Here is a 19,652-nt window from a genome sequence, read left to right as displayed (position 1 = left end):
TACAACCAATTGGATGAAATAAGGATGCTTGTGATTAAGCAGCTAAGACTGGTCAATAGAGACAGGCCAATCCTCTAGGGAGACAATATTTGACCATATCTGGTACAAACAGTGATGCTCAAACTACAGAAGCTGGATTTGGAAACTCTCTGTCATCCAGTGAATTTGGCTGGCCTTACACCAACAGACTACTTTTTCTTCCAGGCTTTGGACCACTTCTTGCAAGTTAAAATACTCAATACTCAATGAGCTGTAAAAAATGCCTTTCACAATTTTGATACTACTCACTCTCCAGGCTTCTCACTGCTGGCATAAATAAGCCACTGTTGGCTTGGCACCTGTAGCTCTGTGAGTAGGGTGCTAGCCACATATAAAAAATAAAATAGCCCGCATTGTGGAGGGCACCTGTAGTCCCAGCTACTCAGGAGGCTGAAGCAAGAGAATCGCTTGAGCCTAAGAGTTTGAGGTTGCTGTGATCTGTGATGCCATGGCACTCTACACAGGGCAACATAGTGAGACCCTCTCCCTCTCTCTTTCTCTCAAAAAAAAAAAAAGCCACCATTAAGAAGGCAAAATTGTTTTCATAGTTTAGGTGTACACTTCAATTAATTCTACTGCTTCTTGTTTGATATATAATAAACTAAACTTCTGATTTGAAATTGGATATTTAATGACCTATAAACTTGTATGCCTTTTTTCTAGTTAACCTGTCTTTAGTCAGTTGATTTTTCAGTGAACCTTCAGAAGGCAAAGGGAAGTTTTCCCTTGGCCCCTATAGTTTGTAGTACTTCTATCTCTCAAACCATATGAACAAATTCTATTAATGTCTACTTTAACCACATATCCAGAATCTGACTACTTTTTAATGTTTGTACTATGACTACTTTGGTGCAAGCCACTGTGATCTGTTGTATAAATTGTTATAGTTTCCTCTCATTTTTTTCTCTTTCCCTTACCTTCTATAGTCTAGTATTACCCTTATAGAAGCCAGAATGATCCTTTAAGAAGGCAAGTCAGATTATACCACTCCCTTGTTCAAATTCTGTAAAGGTTTCTTAGTTCCCTTAGAAGAGTAACATCAAAGTCCTGGTCATGGCACTAAGTATTTCCTTAATCTTAGCTCATACCACTTTCTCCTTTATTCTCTCTGCTCCATCTGCAACAATCTCCTTGTATCTCTTGAGTAGATTAAGTGTGTTCCTATCTCAGGGATTTTTCACTTACTGTTTTCTCTGCAGAGTCACTTTTTTCTACATATCCATGTCAGTTGCTCACTCACTTGTCAGCTCTCTACTCAAATGTGCCTTAGAGGCAAACCTTTTCTCAGTCATGCTGTATAAAAGAGCTTGACACCTACTTCTCATTTCCATTAATCTCTCTTACCTCATTTTTATTTTTCTTTTTAACATTTATCACCAGATATCTATTTGCTTATCGACTTTTTCCGCTAACCTGAGTATAAGACAGGTATTTTGACTACTTTTTTCAAAAAATAAATATAAATAAATAAATATAAATATAAATAAATGTTTTAAAAAAATAAATATTTCAGAGAAGTTTCTCTTCAAATCCCTTGCCCAGCCTGCGATGGGATCCCTTGTTTTTTTCTTGCTGATGCGTTTGAGTTCTCTGTGGATTCTGGTTATTAAACCTTTGTCAGAGTTATACCCTGCAAATATCTTCTCCCATTCTGAGGGCTGTCTGCTTGCTCTGCTTACTGTGTTCTTAGCTGTGCAGAAGCTTTTTAGTTTGATCAAGTCCCAGTAGTGTATTTTTGAAGCTGCTTCAATTGCTGGGCAAGGGATTTGAAGAGAAACTTCTCTGAAGAAGACAGGCGCACGGCCTTCAGACATATGAAAAAATGCTCATCATCTTTAATCATCAGAGAAATGCAAATCAAAACTACTTTGAGATATCATCTAACTCCAATGAGACTAGCCTATATCACAAAATCTCAAGACCAGAGATGTTGGCATGGATGCGGAGAAAAGGGAACACTTCTGCACTGCTGGTGGGAATGCAAATTAATACATTCCTTTTGGAAAGATATATGGAGAACACTCAGAGATCTAAAAATAGATCTGCCATTCAATCCTGTAATTCCTCTGCTGGGCATATACCCAGAAGACCAAAAATCACAACATAACAAAGATATTTGTACCAGAATGTTTATTGCAGCCCAATTCATAATAGCTAAGTCATGGAAAAAGCCCAAGTGCCCATCGATCCACGAATGGATTAATAAATTGTGGTATATGTATACCATGGAATACTATGCAGCCTTAAAGAAAGATGGAGACTTTACCTCTTTCATGTTTACATGGATGGAGCTGGAACATATTCTTCTTAGTAAAGTATCCCAAGAATGGAAGAAAAAATACCCAATGTACACAGCCCTACTATGAAACTAATTTTGGACTCTCACATGAAAGCTATAACCCAGCTACAACCTAACAATAGGGGGAAGTGGGAAAGGGGGGTGGGTGGGTAGAGGGAGGGGAATCGGTGGGATCACACCTGTGGTGCATATTATAGGGGTATTTGCGAAACTTGGTAAATGTAGAATGTAAATGTTTTGGCACAGTAACTGAGATAACGCCGGAAAGGCTATGTTAACCACTGTGATAAAAATGTGTCAAATGGTTTATGAAGTGAGTGTATGATGCCCCATAATCATATCATTGTATACAGTTATGATTTAATAAAAAAATTAAAAAAAAAATAAAAAAAATAAATATTGACTCCAAGGGCCCAGAATAGTTCCCAGCCCATAATAGGTATTCTGTAAGTATTTATTGAATAAATGAATGTATACGGTAACTGATATTGCAGTGTACTTTAAGAGACAGCTTTTACACTGTGGCAAATCTGTTTTCAGGAAAGGTCTAATACTTTTAGACTAACCCTTCTAATGAAAAAGACTCACAGAGTGCAGGGTATTTCCAGAAAGGAGAGATCCAGGTGCATTAGCAGGTATTTTGTTCTTTGTCTTACCATGTTCAAAAATCAAAGTTGTTGCTGGTTCCATATAAAACGAAGTATTATCTTTTCCAAAACTTTAAAGTATGACAGTGGTTTTTTAATAGGGATTGCATTAAATTTGTATATTGCTTTGGGTAGTATGGACATTTTATTTTATTTTTATTTATTTTTATTTTTTTGAAGTGTCTGTGACAAGAGCCCACTTTATTGGGAAGCAGAATGCTGCACACTGACCAGCCGATGGTCACCCAAGGGGTGGCTTACACATCATATTCCAAAATATACAGAGTTTGCTAATATCAGTCAAGTGGAACATGGATGACTCTGGGCAGCTTCTCCAATCTCATCCCTCTGGGGTCTGGTAAATGCCCATTTTCCTGACAGCAGCTGTGGTTCACTAGAGGTAAAGCCCCTCAGGGGTGCCTTCTTATTTTTTATACATAACATTTTCTTTAGATTTTTTGAAGTCTTCATTTGTTACTTTCATTCTACGTTCTCTTAAAGCCATCAAACCAGCTTCTGTACAAATTGCCTTAATGTCAGCACCAGAGAGGTCATCTTTAGCCATGATCAAGTCATCCAGAGTTACATCATCAGCCAGGGTCATCCTGCTTGTGTGAATCTGAAAGATGCGCTTCTTAGTCTTTTCATCAGGCAGGGGAAACTCGATCTTCCTGTCAATACGGCCTGGTCTGATAAGGTCTGGATCCAAAGTTTCTATTCGATTTGTAGCCATAATAAATTTCACATCTCCTCTTGAATCAAATCCATCCAACTGGTTCAACAGTTCCGACATTGTTCGCTGAATTTCTCTCTCACCACCAGAATTTGAGTCATATCTTTTTGTCCCAATGGCATCAATTTCATCAATAAACACAATGGAAGGTGCATGTTCTTCAGCAACTCGAAACAATTCCCGAACAAGTTTGGGCCCATCACCTAGGTACTTATGAATGAGTTCAGAGCCAACCACTCTCAAGAAAGTGGCCGAGGTTTGGTTGGCTACTGCTTTGGCTAACAAGGTTTTACCTGTGCCAGGAGGACCATAGAGAATTACCCCTTTAGGGGGCTTTATACCCATCTCTTCATAATATTCAGGATGGGTGAGAGGAAGCTACACAGATTCCTTAATTTCCTGGATTTGGTTGTCCAAGCCCCCAATATCAGCATAGGTCTCTTGGGGTGCCTTTTCCACCTTCATCACTGTGACCAGGGGATCTGTGTCATCCATTAGCACCCCTATGACAGCATGCACCTCGTGGTTGAGCAGGACCGAACATCCTGGTTCCAGCAGATCCTTGTCAACAAGTGAAAGGATGCTGACATAGTGTTCTGAGCCCACAGATGTAGACAAAATGGCATGATTGTCTTCAACGATCTCTTCCAAGGTTCCTACTGACATTGGGGTCCCCCTCAGATCATCCACTTTTGATCTTTCCTCCTCTTGTTTTTCTTCTAATGGTTTCATTTGTTCCTGATTTCTAATGAATTCCTCCTCCATGAGAAGATAGTCTTTAATTCTCTCTAACTTCAACAATTTTAATTGGCACTGAGTGTGAGGTGTTGCCAGTGGTAGTTTACTGGCTGCATCTGGTCCCTTTGTTTTCTTCTTCTTTTTCCCCATTCTGGTTGGTACAGGAGGTTCATATTTCTTTTTCTTATCCTTGTCATCCTTCTTGCCACCTCCAGGACCATGGCCACCACTCCGACTTTGACCCATCTTGCTTCGGCCGCTTGATCTGCTGCTCTGGACATTTTAACAGTGTTGATTCTTCCTGAATTGCCAAGTCATGGAAGCATCCCAAGTGCCCATCAACCCATGAATAGATTAACAAACTGTGGTTTATGTATACCAGGGAATATCATGCAGCCATAAAAAGATGGGAGTCTTCAGCCTTCCAAGAGCTAGCATGCCAGGCTCCTGGCCACAGAAGAAGGATGCCCCAACAAAGTCCGAGCTCAGCAATGGCATCACCATCTTCATGGGAAGCAATGATTGAGTCCAGGGAGTGATCAATGAGCTGGAAGACACCCGTAAAATTATTGAGGACTGTTGCAGAAAACAGAAGTGGGAGCTGTGTGAGAAGTTTGATTACCTATACGGCGTTCTGGAGGAGAGGAAGAATGAAATGACCCAAGTCATCACACAAACCCAGGAGGATAAACTGGACTCTTATCAAGAAGTATTCTGATGATTTGGAGAATATGACGAAATTGGTGGAGTCAGGAATCCAATTCATGGATGAACCAGAAATGGCAGTGTTTCTGCAGAATGCCAAAACCCTGTTACAAAAAATCTCCTAAGCATTAAAGGCATTTTGGATGGAGAAAATAGAACATGACTATGAGAACATGAACCACCTCACAGTCAACCTCAATAGAGAAGAAAAAATAATACGTGAAATTGATTTTTACAGAGAAGATGAAGAGAAAGAAGAAGAAGAAGGAGAAAGAGAAGGAGAAGAGGAAGGAGAAGTAGAAGTGGAAGAGGTAGAAAATGTTCAAACAGTGGCTCCAGGAGAAGATGAAAGTCTGGGGAGAGCCTTGGAGCCCTATCAGCTGTCCTCGGAGCTGCAGGCTGCTACTGGGGCACTTCCAGTTTCCTCTCCTGAGCCACCTACTGCAGATGCCCCAGTGACACAGTTTGGATTTGAAACCCCTCCCCTCCAGGGACAGGCTGCAGCTTCTGGGAGTGGGAATGGAGCTGACTCTGAGCCAGCTTGTCATGTCTTCTCCTTTTTCTGGTTGAACTCCCTATCAGGGGTCCTCAAACTTTTAAAACAGGGGGCCAGTTCACTGTCCCTCAGACCTTTAGAGGGCTGGACTATGTTTAAAAAAAAAACAAACTATGAACAAATTTCTATGCACACTGCACATATCTTATTTTGAAGTAAAAAAACAAAACGGGAACAAATACAATCACACCACCTCATGTGAGGACCCCTGCAGTGATGTTCATTTCAACTGCTGCTCCTGTGTCTGCCTGGCTGAGATGTGCACAGGCAGCAGGGAACCTAGATGGATTACTATGATACAGATAATGAAAGGGACCGCTGAACAGGATTTCTGCAGAAAAAAACAAAAAAACAAATTTAATTCCAGATGACTTATCAAACACATTGAGAAAAAGAATACTTTGAGAAAATAGTTGCAGAAAACACTGGAAAAAAGAAACTTGATCTTTTTTAAATCTTTTATTGTGTGGGAGACATGAAGGATATGTAGGTGTGGTACATGTGTCTGTCATAAAAAGTGGCAAGTGTTGAAACAAGTGGGCAATACACTTTCATCCTAATAGGCACTGGATTATGTTATCATATCATAGTAGCTCTTATTTACCTTCCTCTTTAATAATGCAGATGGTTAGTGAAATTCAGTGTCAATTCAGAAGGTACTGATTTAGCAATATATGGACAAAAGGTAAATATCATTGACCAAAGCTATGAAATGTTTCACAAAATTTTCCTCTTTTTCCATAATAGATGTCATGGGATAGTATATCCAGAAATGTTCTTTGAATCCGATGACACTTTCATAGTCCAGAGGCTGACAGCCTAGGATATCTCTTATAACAATTTTCTAATCTTAGATTTAGGCAACATTAGGCCCTTTAATTGAAAAAGACCTTTCAGCAGGAACTGTCTACTTTCTCATGTATCTACTGTGGCACCAATCTGGCAAATTTATAGAAGAAATGCATGTATTTAAATATATGTACACACATATCACACATTAAAATATATATAAATATATTTTAAATCATGAAAAAAAGATGGAAACTTCACCTCTTTTATGTTCACATGGATGGAGCTGGATTATATTCTTCTTAGTAAGGTGTCTCAAGAATGGAAAAAAAATACCCAATGTACTGAATACTGTTATGAAATCAATATATAAACACCCACATTTTCATACGAAAGATGAAACACAATTATAGCCCAGAAAGGAGAGAGAAGGAGGGGAGGGGAGGGGGGACGGCGGTGGGGGGAGGGTAATCGGTGGGACCTCACCTACTGTGTATATTGCAAAAGTACATGTCAAATATATTAACAGTAGAATATAAATGTCTAAACACAACAGTAGATAAGTGAGGTGGATGATATGTTGACCAGTTTGATGCGAACATTCTAGATTGTATATAGACTCAGCACATTGTACCCCGTAAATGCAGAAATGTACATGGTTATGATCTAATAAAAAAAAAAGTTGCTGCTGGGAAAAATCTTTGCACCTCATTCATTAACTTTCCATTTATCTCTGCCTTCTGTCTCCAACTAATTACATTCATGTAACTTGGTCTATGTGTCTGCTCTGAATTTTCTGAATGTTACCTTAGAGTCAGGCTGTAAGATCATCAAAGCTAAAGACTTGATTTGTTTTATTTAGTGCCTAGTAACTTTTCAGTAGAATTGTTTTTACTTAATGAAACTTGGGCACTAGGCCATTGATTGAGCCTGAGGAATTTGATAGAAATCAAATTAAGCTCCTGGCCACATCTTATCATAAACTTCCTCTACTTCTTCCCACAGTATCCTTTCTTTTAGGACTCAAAGAGAAAAACTGCTCTCAGATTTATAAATCCCAAACAATCAAGTTGCCTAGGACAAACTTGGCTTTTTTATCTTATGCACTCTGTGAGTCATGTTCATTATCATGTTTACTTTTTGTTGAGCTACTAGAAAGCATGCATCTAATTTTTTGCAACTTTATAGGACCCTGTGCTCTGCAATTCCAATATTACCTCTGCTTTTCTCCCTTTGGACCAACCCCTTCAAGTGTTCATTTGCATCCTTTTGTACAGTATGTCTTTTTGTAAACAACCTTAAATCCTTTGTGGGATAATCTGGAGTATAAATAAATAATTGTTGTGTATGTTTTTTTGGTGTTCATTTTGTTTATTTCCCACTGTGCTCCATCATTAATTGTGTATGAATCTGTACTGAGCTAGAGGAAGATATTAGCACATTTTCTAAGTTGTATTTTTTAAACCTGACAGTTTACAGAATACTTTCAAAAATGTGTAAACTCAGAGCCCTTCCTTACCATGGATCACTGATGATTCTATGTCTAAAGAAAATCCCAGAGTTGTTAACATTGTCACGTGATTGGCCACATATTTATAATTCACCTTTAATTTAGTTTTTGTTTTTATTTTCTACTGTTAGCCAAGTTCAATATTAATGACAGAAGGTGGTAAAATAATTGGTAAAGCTAGATAAAATATATGTAGTTATTCATGGTATTATTCTTTTGACTCTTTTGTAAGTGTCAAAATTTTCATTCAAAATGTAAAACAAATGAAAATGTATTGGTAGCAAGGAATCCTCTGGCCCTACTCCAATATGAAATATGTTAGACTGAGTAGAATTAAAAGAGTTACCAATGTTATATGAATCTCAAAGCAATTCTTGTATTATGCTAATAAGCTGGACATCTGCGCTTCTCTCCCTAGAGATGAGAGATATGTGCTAAACAGAATCAAGTGTCTTTGAACATTATTCCAAGTTAAATACTGTTATCTTGTGCCATTGAGTTACATGAGTAGGGTCAGACTTTTGTTAAATCTTTTACCTGGTATTTACTTTGCAATTATTTTCTGGAAATGGTTCCCTCAACTTTTTAGAGCTGTAGTTCTATGGGATTCACATATTTGGGATTTAATATTGTGGGTATCTTTTAAGTCCCTTCAGAATCTTTTCTAAACTTTATAAGTTTGCTAGCTTCTTATACTAGTCCTCATCCATATGGAAAACTTCATGCAAAACAAAACAAAATAAAAAAAATAACCAGGTGTTGTGGCAGGTACCTGTAGTCCCAGCTACTGGGAAGTCTGAGGCAAAAGAATTACTTGAGCCCAAGAATTTGAGGTTCTTGTGAATACCGGAATTTCACTCTTCATTAGGTTCTTGGTCTAAGTGATTTGAAGAATGAATCCATGGACCACAGATAAGTGGTAAGACAAAATTTATTTTACAGAAAAGAAAAAAATAAAAAAGAAAGAAAAAAATACAAAAACACCAAAGCTCCTGGCAGAGAGAAAAAAAACCCAAGTCGTGGGGAAAACCCTTTCTCTCTCTTTCTCTCTCTCTCTCTGGGTTCTTTGTCTAGGGGTACATATAGTCACATGGATCCTTCATAGTTACATTAGGTCATGACTTGGTAACAAATGAATGGATACAGTCCCTTCTGCTGGGGTAAGATGAATAAGTGCATTAATGAATGGATACAGTCCCTTCTGCTGGGGCAAGGTGAATGAGTGCATTAATGAATGGACATAGTCTATTCATGGAATTGAGGCCTAGGAAACTTCCATGAAATTGACCTAGGCATAGGAAATGGGGGTTCTATGTTGAGTGGTAAGTGCAAGGGGAAGGAAACACTAAGGTGCTGGTGTTTCCCCAGCAGTTGTCTGGCTCCTCTGGCTACTGGAGCCTCCTGGGGGCTTCTGCCTCCTCCCCACCCCAGATCACTGGTTCTTCTGCCAGCTGTGGCAGCATAAACACTGCCAGAGTGAAGGTGGCAGGTCCACCCCTCAGCTGAGCTGAGCTGGCTGGGCACCACCTGTCCTGTATCAATATTATCCCTCTTTGAGTAGAAACTCTAACTGCACTTAGGGAAAAAGGACCAAAGACTTGATCTAACTGCTTCCCGCTAAATTGGGCGATGATAGAAGGGTGCAGTTAGGGTTTTTCCAGAGGGAGAGCGATCCAGGGGTTTGCAATAGAATCAGGTCTTGGACTGGAACCATCTTTACTGTGTGTGGCTTGATGACATCATTTCTGGAAGACATAAATCTGATTAGCACATTAAAAGGCAAGGGTACAACAATGAGAGGAGGGGCTTACTTCAGTGTCAGGTTAGAAGAACAAAGTCAGTGATATTAAAACTATATTAACACTTTCCTTGCTGTCTCCTAAACAAGAACTTTAAATTTTCTTTAGGCTCACAAGTGTAGGTGGACTGTGGATGATTCTCTTCATGGTCTGCTTCTGTAGGAGGTGGTGGTTTCCAGGATTTTACTCGTGAATGATATATCCAGGAATCTATGCCATAACTTTAACAGCTATAGAAGAAGACAAGATAACAGAAAAGGGACCTTCCCAAATTATGAACTGGAGGGAAGAGTTTTGATCATGACTTTATCTCCAGGAGAGAAAAGCTCTTTTCATGGTGAATGTAAAAATGTAGTTGGGAGGTTTTTAAGGATTTGTTGAAATTTGGGTAAAGAAGTAATATGTTTTACTAATTCTGTAGTTTCTTGATCTAATAATAAATGGTTAGTTAAAAAGTGTCTTCCATATAATAATTCAAATGAACCACAACCAAGCTTCTTAGGTAAATTTCTTACTCTAAGGAGAACAATGGAAAGTAATTTAGTCCAAGGGAGGTGAGTCTCTTGAGTTAGCTTTCATAACTGTCCTTTGATTTTATCCTTCATTTTTTTCTACCTTCCCAGAGGATTGGGTTCTCCAAGAACAGTATAGATGATTATTTTATGCCCAGGGCTTTAGATATTCCCTGTGTAACAGCTGCTTTAAAGGCTGGCCCAGTATCACTTTGCAAATGCCAAGGGAGTCCAAACCTGGGGATAATCTCATGTACTAAAGTCATTACAACTTCCTGGGCCTTTTCTGTCCTGCAAGGGAATGCTTCAATCTCATTAGTAAAAGTATCTGCTAATATCCGCAAATATTGTATACCATGTACCTTAGGGAGATGAGTGAAATCTATTTGCCAGTCTTCACCTGGATATTTACCTTGTTTCTATATACCTGGGGGAACTAGATGGTGATTTGAAGGATTGTTTCTCTGACATACCTCACAAGTCCTTGTTATCTGTTTTACAGTTTTAAATAAGTTTTTCCTATTAAAGAGAGCTTTAGCCATTTGATAGGTGCTTTCAGTGCCAAAATGAAAAGACTGATGTAAAATTTTAAGTATTTTCCATTGACTTGCAGCAGGTAATAGCAAAAGTCCACTTTTGTTTTGTAGCCAGCATGATGGAAGTAGTGAATAGTCTCTAGATCAGCGGTTCTCAACCTGTGGGTCAGGACACCTTTGTAACAATGAAAATACATCCTGCATATCAGATATTTACATTATGAATAATAACAGTAGCAAAATTACAGTTATGAAGTAACAACAAAAATAATTTTATGGTTGGGAGTCACCACAACATGAGGAACTATATTAAAGGGTCGCAGCATTAGGAAGGTTGAGAACCACTGCTCTAGATAAAGCCCATTCCTTTTCTTTTTGGGTATATTGAGGTGCATGATTCTCAAGTGATCCCTCCCAAATGAGGGGTGCCACAAGGGAAATTATTATTTTTTGTGCCACCATTTTGGCCCCTTTATCAGCAAGTTGGCTACCTTTAGAAATCTCATCTAAGGTCTTTTGGTGTCCCTTACAATGAATAATTGCTACCTCTTGTGAAGCATATCAGCTTGTAATAACCTGTCTATTTCATGATAATATTTTATGGGGGAGCCATTGGAAGTTAGGTCTTGCCTTTCCTTCCCAATGTCAGCATGGGCATGTAAAAGGAGGAAGGCATATTTTGAGTCAGTGTATATATTGACTCATTTGTTTCTCCCAATTTCTAAAGCACGGTTAAAGCTATTAGCTCAGCTAATTGTGCATTGGTTCCTGAAGGGAGAGACCCATTCTCAATTACAGCATACTGAGTAACTACAGCATAGCCTGTTTGTCAGTTCCTTGTTCTATGAAAGAACTTCCATCTGTATACAAAACCATGTCTGGATTGGGTCTTGCTCTTCCCACCTGTCCCTCAGTAGCCCACACTTCTGAGTTAATTTCTGTCTCTAATAAGTGAAGGCATAGTATAGATTCTTGTTCCATATTCATATAAATGGTTGTTCCCAGTTTAGTTAGTATGTCTCTCCCCAAGAGGGGAGCAGGACTTTCAGGCATGATTAGGAAGGCATGAGAGAACAGACAGTCACCTCAATTGCAGCTTAAAGTCAGAGAGAAAAATTTGGTAACTGGCTTTGCAGACACCCCCTGTATCATTACAGATTTGGGGGATAGAAGACCAGGGTTAGAGAGGAGTACAGAAAAGTTTGCTCCAGTGTCCAGAAGAAATTCTGTCTTCTGGTCCTCCACTATGAGGCAAACCCGGGGCTCTTGAGGGGTGATGACACAAGCTGGAGCCATGAGAATCTGCCCCGGGCACCCTCAGGCCAGTTTGGGAGCTGATGGGATTACTGTCACAGGAGGCCTTCACCTCTGAGGACAGGACCACTCTAGTGGTCATCCTTGCATTCTGAATAGGGGCCAGGTGGCTTGCCTAGCTGGTGGTGCTTCTGGGGGCTGTCTTTTCTGAAGTGGCCAGTCTGACCACATTGGAAGCACTTTTTCTTAGCTCCTCTGGGCTTCCCTCTGCCCTTGAATGGTGCTTGTTTGTTGGAGTGCCATTACTAGAGCTGCTATTCTTTTTCTATCCCTTCTGTCTTTTTCTCCTCTTTCTTCTGATCTCAGTTATAAAAGATCACTGGCCTGTTTAAGAAGATTGTCCAGGTTATGATCTGGGCCTAGAAACAATTTCTGAAGTTTTCTTCAAATGTCTGGGGCCACCTGAGTGATAAATTTATCTTTTAAAATAACGTGGCCTTCTAAGGAGTCAGATGTTAACTGAGTGTGTTTTTTCATTGCCTCCCTAAGTTGCTCAAGAAAGGCTGAGGGATTCTCATTTTCTTCCTGGTAAATAGTAGACAACTTAGAATAGTTCATAGGCTTTTTCTTGGATCAAAATAAACCTTCCAGGCTACATGTTAGAAAATGTTTACACCACCAGTCACCTTGTTTCTCAGGGTCCCATTTGGGGTATCTGTCTCTTTCCTCAGGAGACATACTGCCATTAGCATTGGACATGAACTACAAATCACCCCACTTTCTATCTTCATCTAAGACAGTGGTTCTCAACCCACAGGAACTGTATTAAAGGGCTGTGGCATCAGGAAGGTTGAGAACCACTGATCTAAGACTTTATTTTTTTCATTAACAGTTTAAATTTGATCTAGCAATAGCATTACATCTCTCCAAGAGAGGTAAAAGCTTTGTCCTAACCCTTTGAGAACATTTCTGTGGCTATCGAGGTCTTTAGAAAATTTTCCTAAATCAATCTTAATTTGTTTTAAATTTGCCACAGAAAACAGAGTGAATACTCACACACCTCCCCGCTCACCACACAAAGTCTCAACTAAGGGACATAAAGAAGGATACAGTTGCCTTTTGGGGGTCCCAACAAGAACAGAAGAAACTCTGGGAATAGACCCTTTCTTAGGGTTTTCTAAAGACATGGAGGAAGGTGTGGGAGAAGTAGATGGTGGGTTTGAACTAAGAGGAGAGGGCATCTCTCTTGGGAATTCCTGGCCGGGAGAGCTGAATCTATCTGACAGTTTTTACACACTTGGGGGTTGTTCCTGAGGAAAAAGAAAGCTTGCACATATGTAATTCAGACCAGTTTCTTTCTCATTTACCATAGTTTGGTGTATTTTCTGGTAGTTATCATTCACCATTGGAAAGTCAATACTAAGCCCAGGCCTTGGTGCAGAAGAAAACCATACATTCTTTTTTCAGTGTCTGGGGATCAAACCTGTCCCAAAATAGCCTAGCAGAGTGTTCTGGCAGCACAGGACGAAAAATCAGGTATCTGGGAGCCTGGTCCCAGCTGATGACAATTCTCTTGGTAGGAGAATGTTACCTGGGTGTTCTCTTAGAGAAAGAATGTTACCCATTTGTGGGAAAGAACAAACATCCACTGTCTTAATCAAACCTACCCTGTATTCCTGGGTTGTCAAAGCATCCTTTGACCAATCCAAGATGACTTCTGGCCAATCAAAAGGAAGCCTCCTTCCAATACTTGGGGAAGAATCCCTGAAGACAGTGGTCTCCTCGGCCTCTGCATTTGTCTGGATTTAGCCACACTTACCAGTGTGGTACTTTGTATCTGTTGGTTCTCCTGTGCTTATAACTTGCTGGCAACACAGCCGGAGAACCTGGTCCCACCTGATGCAAGTTCTGCTCCTTTCTGTGCCTTTCCCTGAGTATCAATCAAAGCGGGGATGAGCCCTGCCCTGGAGAAAACTGATGTGCAGTGCTTGCACATTTAACTTTTTATGATTTCTATGAGCTTTTTTTTTAATCGCCAGTAACAAAGGAAAATAGGCTTTCTGTCATGAGCAAGTCTTAAATGCTATGTTACAACCTTCCTTTCTTTCCCAATATTAGCAAGTCAACAATAATTAAACTCAGTTACAAGTCAGGGTTGAGAGACGCTTTGAAACTTTGCATTACAATTAGTTACAATTAGCCAAAGTCTTAGAGAAACCTAAAATTATTTTAAGCTTTCCCAATTATATCAATAAAGAAAAAAAAATCAAACACCCAGAGCTATTTTCATTGCCTTTCTTCATTTTTAAGAACTATAGGCTTGGCGCCTGTATCACAGTGGTTACGGCACCAGCTACATACACTGGGCGGGTTTTAAACCGGCCCGGGCTAGCAAAACAACAATGACAACTGCAACAAAAAATAGCCAGGCATTGTGGCGGGCACCTGTAGTCTCAGCTACTTGGGAGGCTGAGGCAAGAGAATTGCTTAAGCCCAAGAGTTTGAGGTTGCTGTGAACTGTGATGCCATGGCACAGTACTGAGGGTGACAAAGTGAGACTCTGTCTCAAAAAAAAAAAAAAAAAAAAGAAAAGAAAAGAAAGAAATGACTGAACTATAGCCTAGGGTTTAGGGCCATTCTTTCCTTGGGGAGTTGCCCTGGGCTTCCCTTCACAGGCTCCTGGTTGCCCAGAGAAGCTATATAGGGGAATCATTTTGCTCTTTGTTTGGAGCCAACTTCTAGGCCTCTGTTAACTTCGTTTAGCTTTTTCCTCCAACACACAAAAAAAAGCCAATTGAATTTAATTTTGTAATGAAAGGCAATAAAAGGACCTTACAACACACCTACAACATCAGAAGCTCACTTAAAACATCTGAAAAATACCAGAATAAGCCAGTACAAAAATTAACTAAATACATAAAGCAATCCTTTATCAACATTCAAACAAAGCATGTAAACTAAAAGGAGAGAAAGAAAAGCAGCAGAGGTCTATAGAGAGAACTAGGAAAAGTTTGGGACCATGGAAGAGAAGATAGTAAAAGAACTGAGAGAGTACATTTTTCAGAAGGCCCTCCAGTGCCCTGGGGTCAGAAAAAATGCTGGGGATCCCAGGACCTCTAGGTGGTATTTCTTTGCTCAGCTCTCATACAGAGAATAGGAGTGAATACAGAATAGTTTCAAAAGCCTTCCCTTTGGCTCCTTTCTGGGGCCAAGGAGAATTAGAAAGTTTGTTCCCCAGCAGCCTCTTGCCTGTGACCTGGAGGTCAGCAGCTGCACTATGCATTTTTACCAGGTGACGGGAATCAAAATTATTAGTCTCCATTGTTATAACTATAGAGAAAAGCAGTATAGAGGTAAGTGGTCCCATTGCTTACCACAAATCGTCTTCTATCCTGGATGGTTCCCAAAATATAATACCGGAATTTCATCTTCAGTCGGTTCTTGGTCTCATTGATTCCGAGAATGAATCCATGGACCACAGATCAGTGTAAGACAAGATTTATTTTACAGAAAAGAATGTAAAAACACCAAAGCTCGGGCGGTGCCTGTGGCTCAAAGGTGTAGGGTGCCAGCCCCATATGCTGGAGGTAGTGGGTTCAAACCCAGCCCCGGCCAAAAACTACAAAACCAACAAAAAACACCAAAGCTCCTGGCAGAGAGAAGAAAACCCAAGTGGAGGAGGGAGCGCTCTCTCTCCAGGCTCTTTGTCTCTCTCTGTCTCTGGGTTCTTTGTCTAGGGGTATATATAGTCACATGGATCCTTTGTAGTTACATTAGGCCAGGACTTGGTAACAAATGAATGGATACAGTCCCTTCTGCTGGGGTAAGAGGAATAAGTGCATTAATGAATGGATACAGTCCCTTCTGCTGGGGAAAGGTGAATGAGGGCATTAATGAATGGACATAGTCCACTGTGGAATTGAGACCTAGGAAAATTCCATGAAATTGACCTAGGTATAGGTAATGGGGGTTCTATGTTGAGAGGTAAGTGCAAGGGGAAGGAGACACTCAGGTGCTGGTGTCTCCCTAGCAGTTGTCTGGCTCCTTTGGCTCCTGGAGCCTCCGGTGGGCTCCCAGGGCCTCCTCCACCCCCAACCTGCTTCTTCTTCTGCTGGCTGAGGCTGCATGAATACCCAGGGTGGAGGTGGCAGGTCCACCCCTGAGCTCAGCTGAGCTGTCTGTGGTGCCACTTGTCCTGTATTGCTGTGATGCCATGGTACTCTACTGAGGGTGACAAAGTGTGACTCTGTCTCAATTTAAAAAAAAAAGACACGGAAAAATGGAGGATATATTCAGAAAATAGCAACAATTTAAATTTGGTTGGACTACTAGAATCAGGAATAGTGGAACACAAACCTTGAAATCATGCAAAATAGCTTAACCTATTCATTATTTTATTTTATTTTGAGACAGAGTCCTACCATGTTGCCCAAACTCTTGGGCTTAAGCAATTCTTTTGCCTCAGCCTCCCAAGTAGCTGGCATTACAGGTGCTTGTCACAACGCCTGGCTATTTTTTTGTTGCAGTTATCATTGTTGCTTAGCTGGCCTGGGTTGGGTTTGAACCCACCAGCCTCGGTGCATGTGGCTGGCGCTGTAACAACTGTGTAATGGGCTCCGAGCCTCACCATTTAAAAAATGTAATAAAAATATTTTCGAGAAGGATAGTGATAGATAACTTGATCTGGCAACAGTGAGTAGAATAAACTAGGCTCAGAGGGGAGAATATAGGCAAGAAGGTAGTTTAAAAACTGTTACAATAGCTTATGCACAAGGTCAGTAGGCTCGTACCAGTGTTTTAAAAGTGAAGAAGGGAGTTTCATGAAAGTATTTCAAATTGTATATAAAACCAGCACATGGTACCCCATAATTGCGTTAATGTACACAGCTATGATTTAATAAAAAAAAAGTGGAGAAAGGAATAATGAGAGAGATATGACATGAAATTCAGAGACTGGAACAGCAGCATTTAGCAAATGATTTTTACCAGCATCCAAAACTCTCCATAATGTTTTCTCTCAGTAATATTGTGTGGAAGTTTTGTGCATGTATCCTTAGATTTATTCTTAATATTTGATGTTTTTAGAAGATAATGAAAATGGCATCATTTTCTTAAAATTTCATCGTGTAATTGTTAGTTCCCTGTGTATGAAAGTAAAATCGATATTTGTATATAGACTTTTATCCAGTGACCTTGCTAAATTCATTTATTGCATAAGCTGTTCTCTGTGAATGATAACTTTGTTTCTTCCTTTATAACCCTGTTTGTTTTCTTTCTTTTTAACATTTACCTGATTCACTGGTTAGAATCTTTAGTACATGTTAGATAGAATTGGTCTCAGTGGATAACCTTGCCTCATTCTCAATCTCAGGAGAAAAGAATTCAGTAACTAACCATTAATTATAATGTTTGCTGAAGGTTGTTTGTATTTGTGTGCTAACTCCATATAAGAGAGAGAAAATTTTTATCTGTTCCTATGGCTATTAAATGTTTTATAAAATATTTTCTGTATGCTTTGAAATAATCATGTAGTTTTTTCTCTATTTCCTGTTAATATAATGAATTGCATTGATTGATTTTTGAATGTTAAATCAACCTAGCATTTCTGAAATAAACCCACTTGCTTGTGACATTTTTCTTTTTTACATATTGATGAATATGACCTGAAAATATGTTGCTTAGGCTTTTTATTGGTGTTCTAATATAAATTTACCTATAATTAAACTTTTATATAATGGGCTTATAGATTTTAGTATCAAAGTTACCCTGACCTCACAAAACCACTTGAAATGTCTCCTCTTTTTTCAAGTTTCTAAAAGAGGTTTTTCTCTTCTCTTAAAATTACTATTATTTGTTCTTAAATATTAACAATCTATTTTTTATTTTTTATTATTAAATCATAGTTGTGTACATTAATGCAATCATAGGGCACCATACACTGGTTTTATAGAACATTTGACACATTTTCATCACACTGGTTAACATAGCCTTCCTGGCATTTTCTTAGTTATAGTGTTAAGACATTTATATACTACATTTACTAAGTTTCACATGTACCCTTGTAAGATATACCACAGGTGTAATCCTGCCAATCACCCTCCATCCACCCATCCTCCCCCCTCCCTCACCTCCCTTTCTCCCTTCTCCCTATTCTTAGGTTATAACTGGGTTATAGCTTTCATGTGAAAGCCATAAATTAGTTTCAAAGCACGGCTGAGTACATTGGATACTTTTTCTTCCATTCTTGAGATACTTTACTAAGAAGGATATGTTCCAGCTCCATCTGTGTAAACATGAAAGAGATAAAGTCTCCATCTTTCTTTAAGGCTGCATAATATTCCATGGTGTACATATACCACAATTTATTAATCCATTTGTGGATCAATGGGCACTGGGATTTTTCCATGATTAGCAGTTATGAATTGGGCTGCAATAAACATTCTGGTACAAATATCTTTGTTATGATGTGATTTTTGGTCTTCTGGGTATATGCCTAGTAGAGGAATTATAGGATTGAATGGCAGATCTATATTTAGATCTCTAAGTGTTCTCCAAACATCTTTCCAAAAGGAATGTATTAATTTGCATTCCCACCAGCAGTGCAAAAGTGTTCCCTTTTCTCCACATCCATGCCAACATCTCTGGTCTTGGGATTTTGTGATATGGGCTAATCTTACTGGAGTTAGATGATATGTCAAAGTAGTTTTGATTTGCATTTCTGTGATGATTAAAGAATATGAGCATTTTTTCATATGTCTGTAGGTCGTGCTCCTGTCTTCTTCAGAGAAGTTTCTCTTCAAGTCTCTTGCTCAGCCTGCAATGGGATCGCTTGTTCTTTTCTTGCTTATACGTTTGAGTTCTCTGTGGATTCTGGTTATTAAACCTTTGCCAGAGACATAACCTGTAAATATCTTCTCCCATTCTGAGGGCTGTTTGCTTGCTTTATTTACTGTGTTCTTGGCTGTACAGAAGCTTTTTAGTTTGATGAAGTCCCAGTAGTGTATTTTTGAAGCTGCTTCAATTGCCCAGGGGGTCCTCCTCATGAAATACTCGCCCTGACAGATTTCTTCAAGGGTTTTCCATGCACTCCCTTCTAGTATTTTTATAGTTTCATGTCTTAAGTTTAAATCTTTTATTCAATGAGAGTCTATCTTAGTTAATGGTGAAAGGTGTGGGTCCAGTTTCAGTCTTCTACAGGTTGCCAGCCAGTTTACCCAGCACCATTGGTTAAATAGGGAATCTTTTCCCCACTGAATGTTTTTAATTGGCTTGTCAGAGATCAAATAACAATAAGTAGCTGGATTCATCTCTTGGTTCTCTATTCTGTTCCAGACATCTACTTCTCTGTTTTTGTGCCAGTATCATGCTTTTATGATCACTATCGAATTATGGTATAGTCTGAGGTCTGGTAGCATGATTCCTCCTGTTTTGTTTTTATTACTGAGTAATGTGTTGGCTATTGGAGGTTTTTTCTGATTCCATATAAAACGAAGTATTATTTTTTCAAGATCTTTAAAGTAAGACAGTGGAGCTTT

The 19,652-nt window shown here is 39.3% G+C and overlaps 2 pseudogenes; one reads left to right on the top strand and one right to left on the bottom strand.

Moving 5' to 3' along the window:
* Positions 1-3,379: 3,379 nt before the first annotated feature.
* Positions 3,380-4,702, bottom strand: LOC128577852 (26S proteasome regulatory subunit 4-like; annotated as a pseudogene).
* A 190-nt stretch (positions 4,703-4,892) lies between these two features.
* On the top strand, positions 4,893-8,932 carry LOC128576783 (tripartite motif-containing protein 55-like; annotated as a pseudogene).
* The last annotated feature ends 10,720 nt before the right edge of the window (positions 8,933-19,652 follow it).

The sequence above is a fragment of the Nycticebus coucang genome, chromosome X, assembly GCF_027406575.1.
Source record: "Nycticebus coucang isolate mNycCou1 chromosome X, mNycCou1.pri, whole genome shotgun sequence".
NCBI classification, from domain to species: domain Eukaryota; kingdom Metazoa; phylum Chordata; class Mammalia; order Primates; family Lorisidae; genus Nycticebus; species Nycticebus coucang.
The sequence above is the reverse complement of the archived record's forward strand: the minus strand, read 5'-3'. Positions and strand labels throughout refer to the sequence as shown.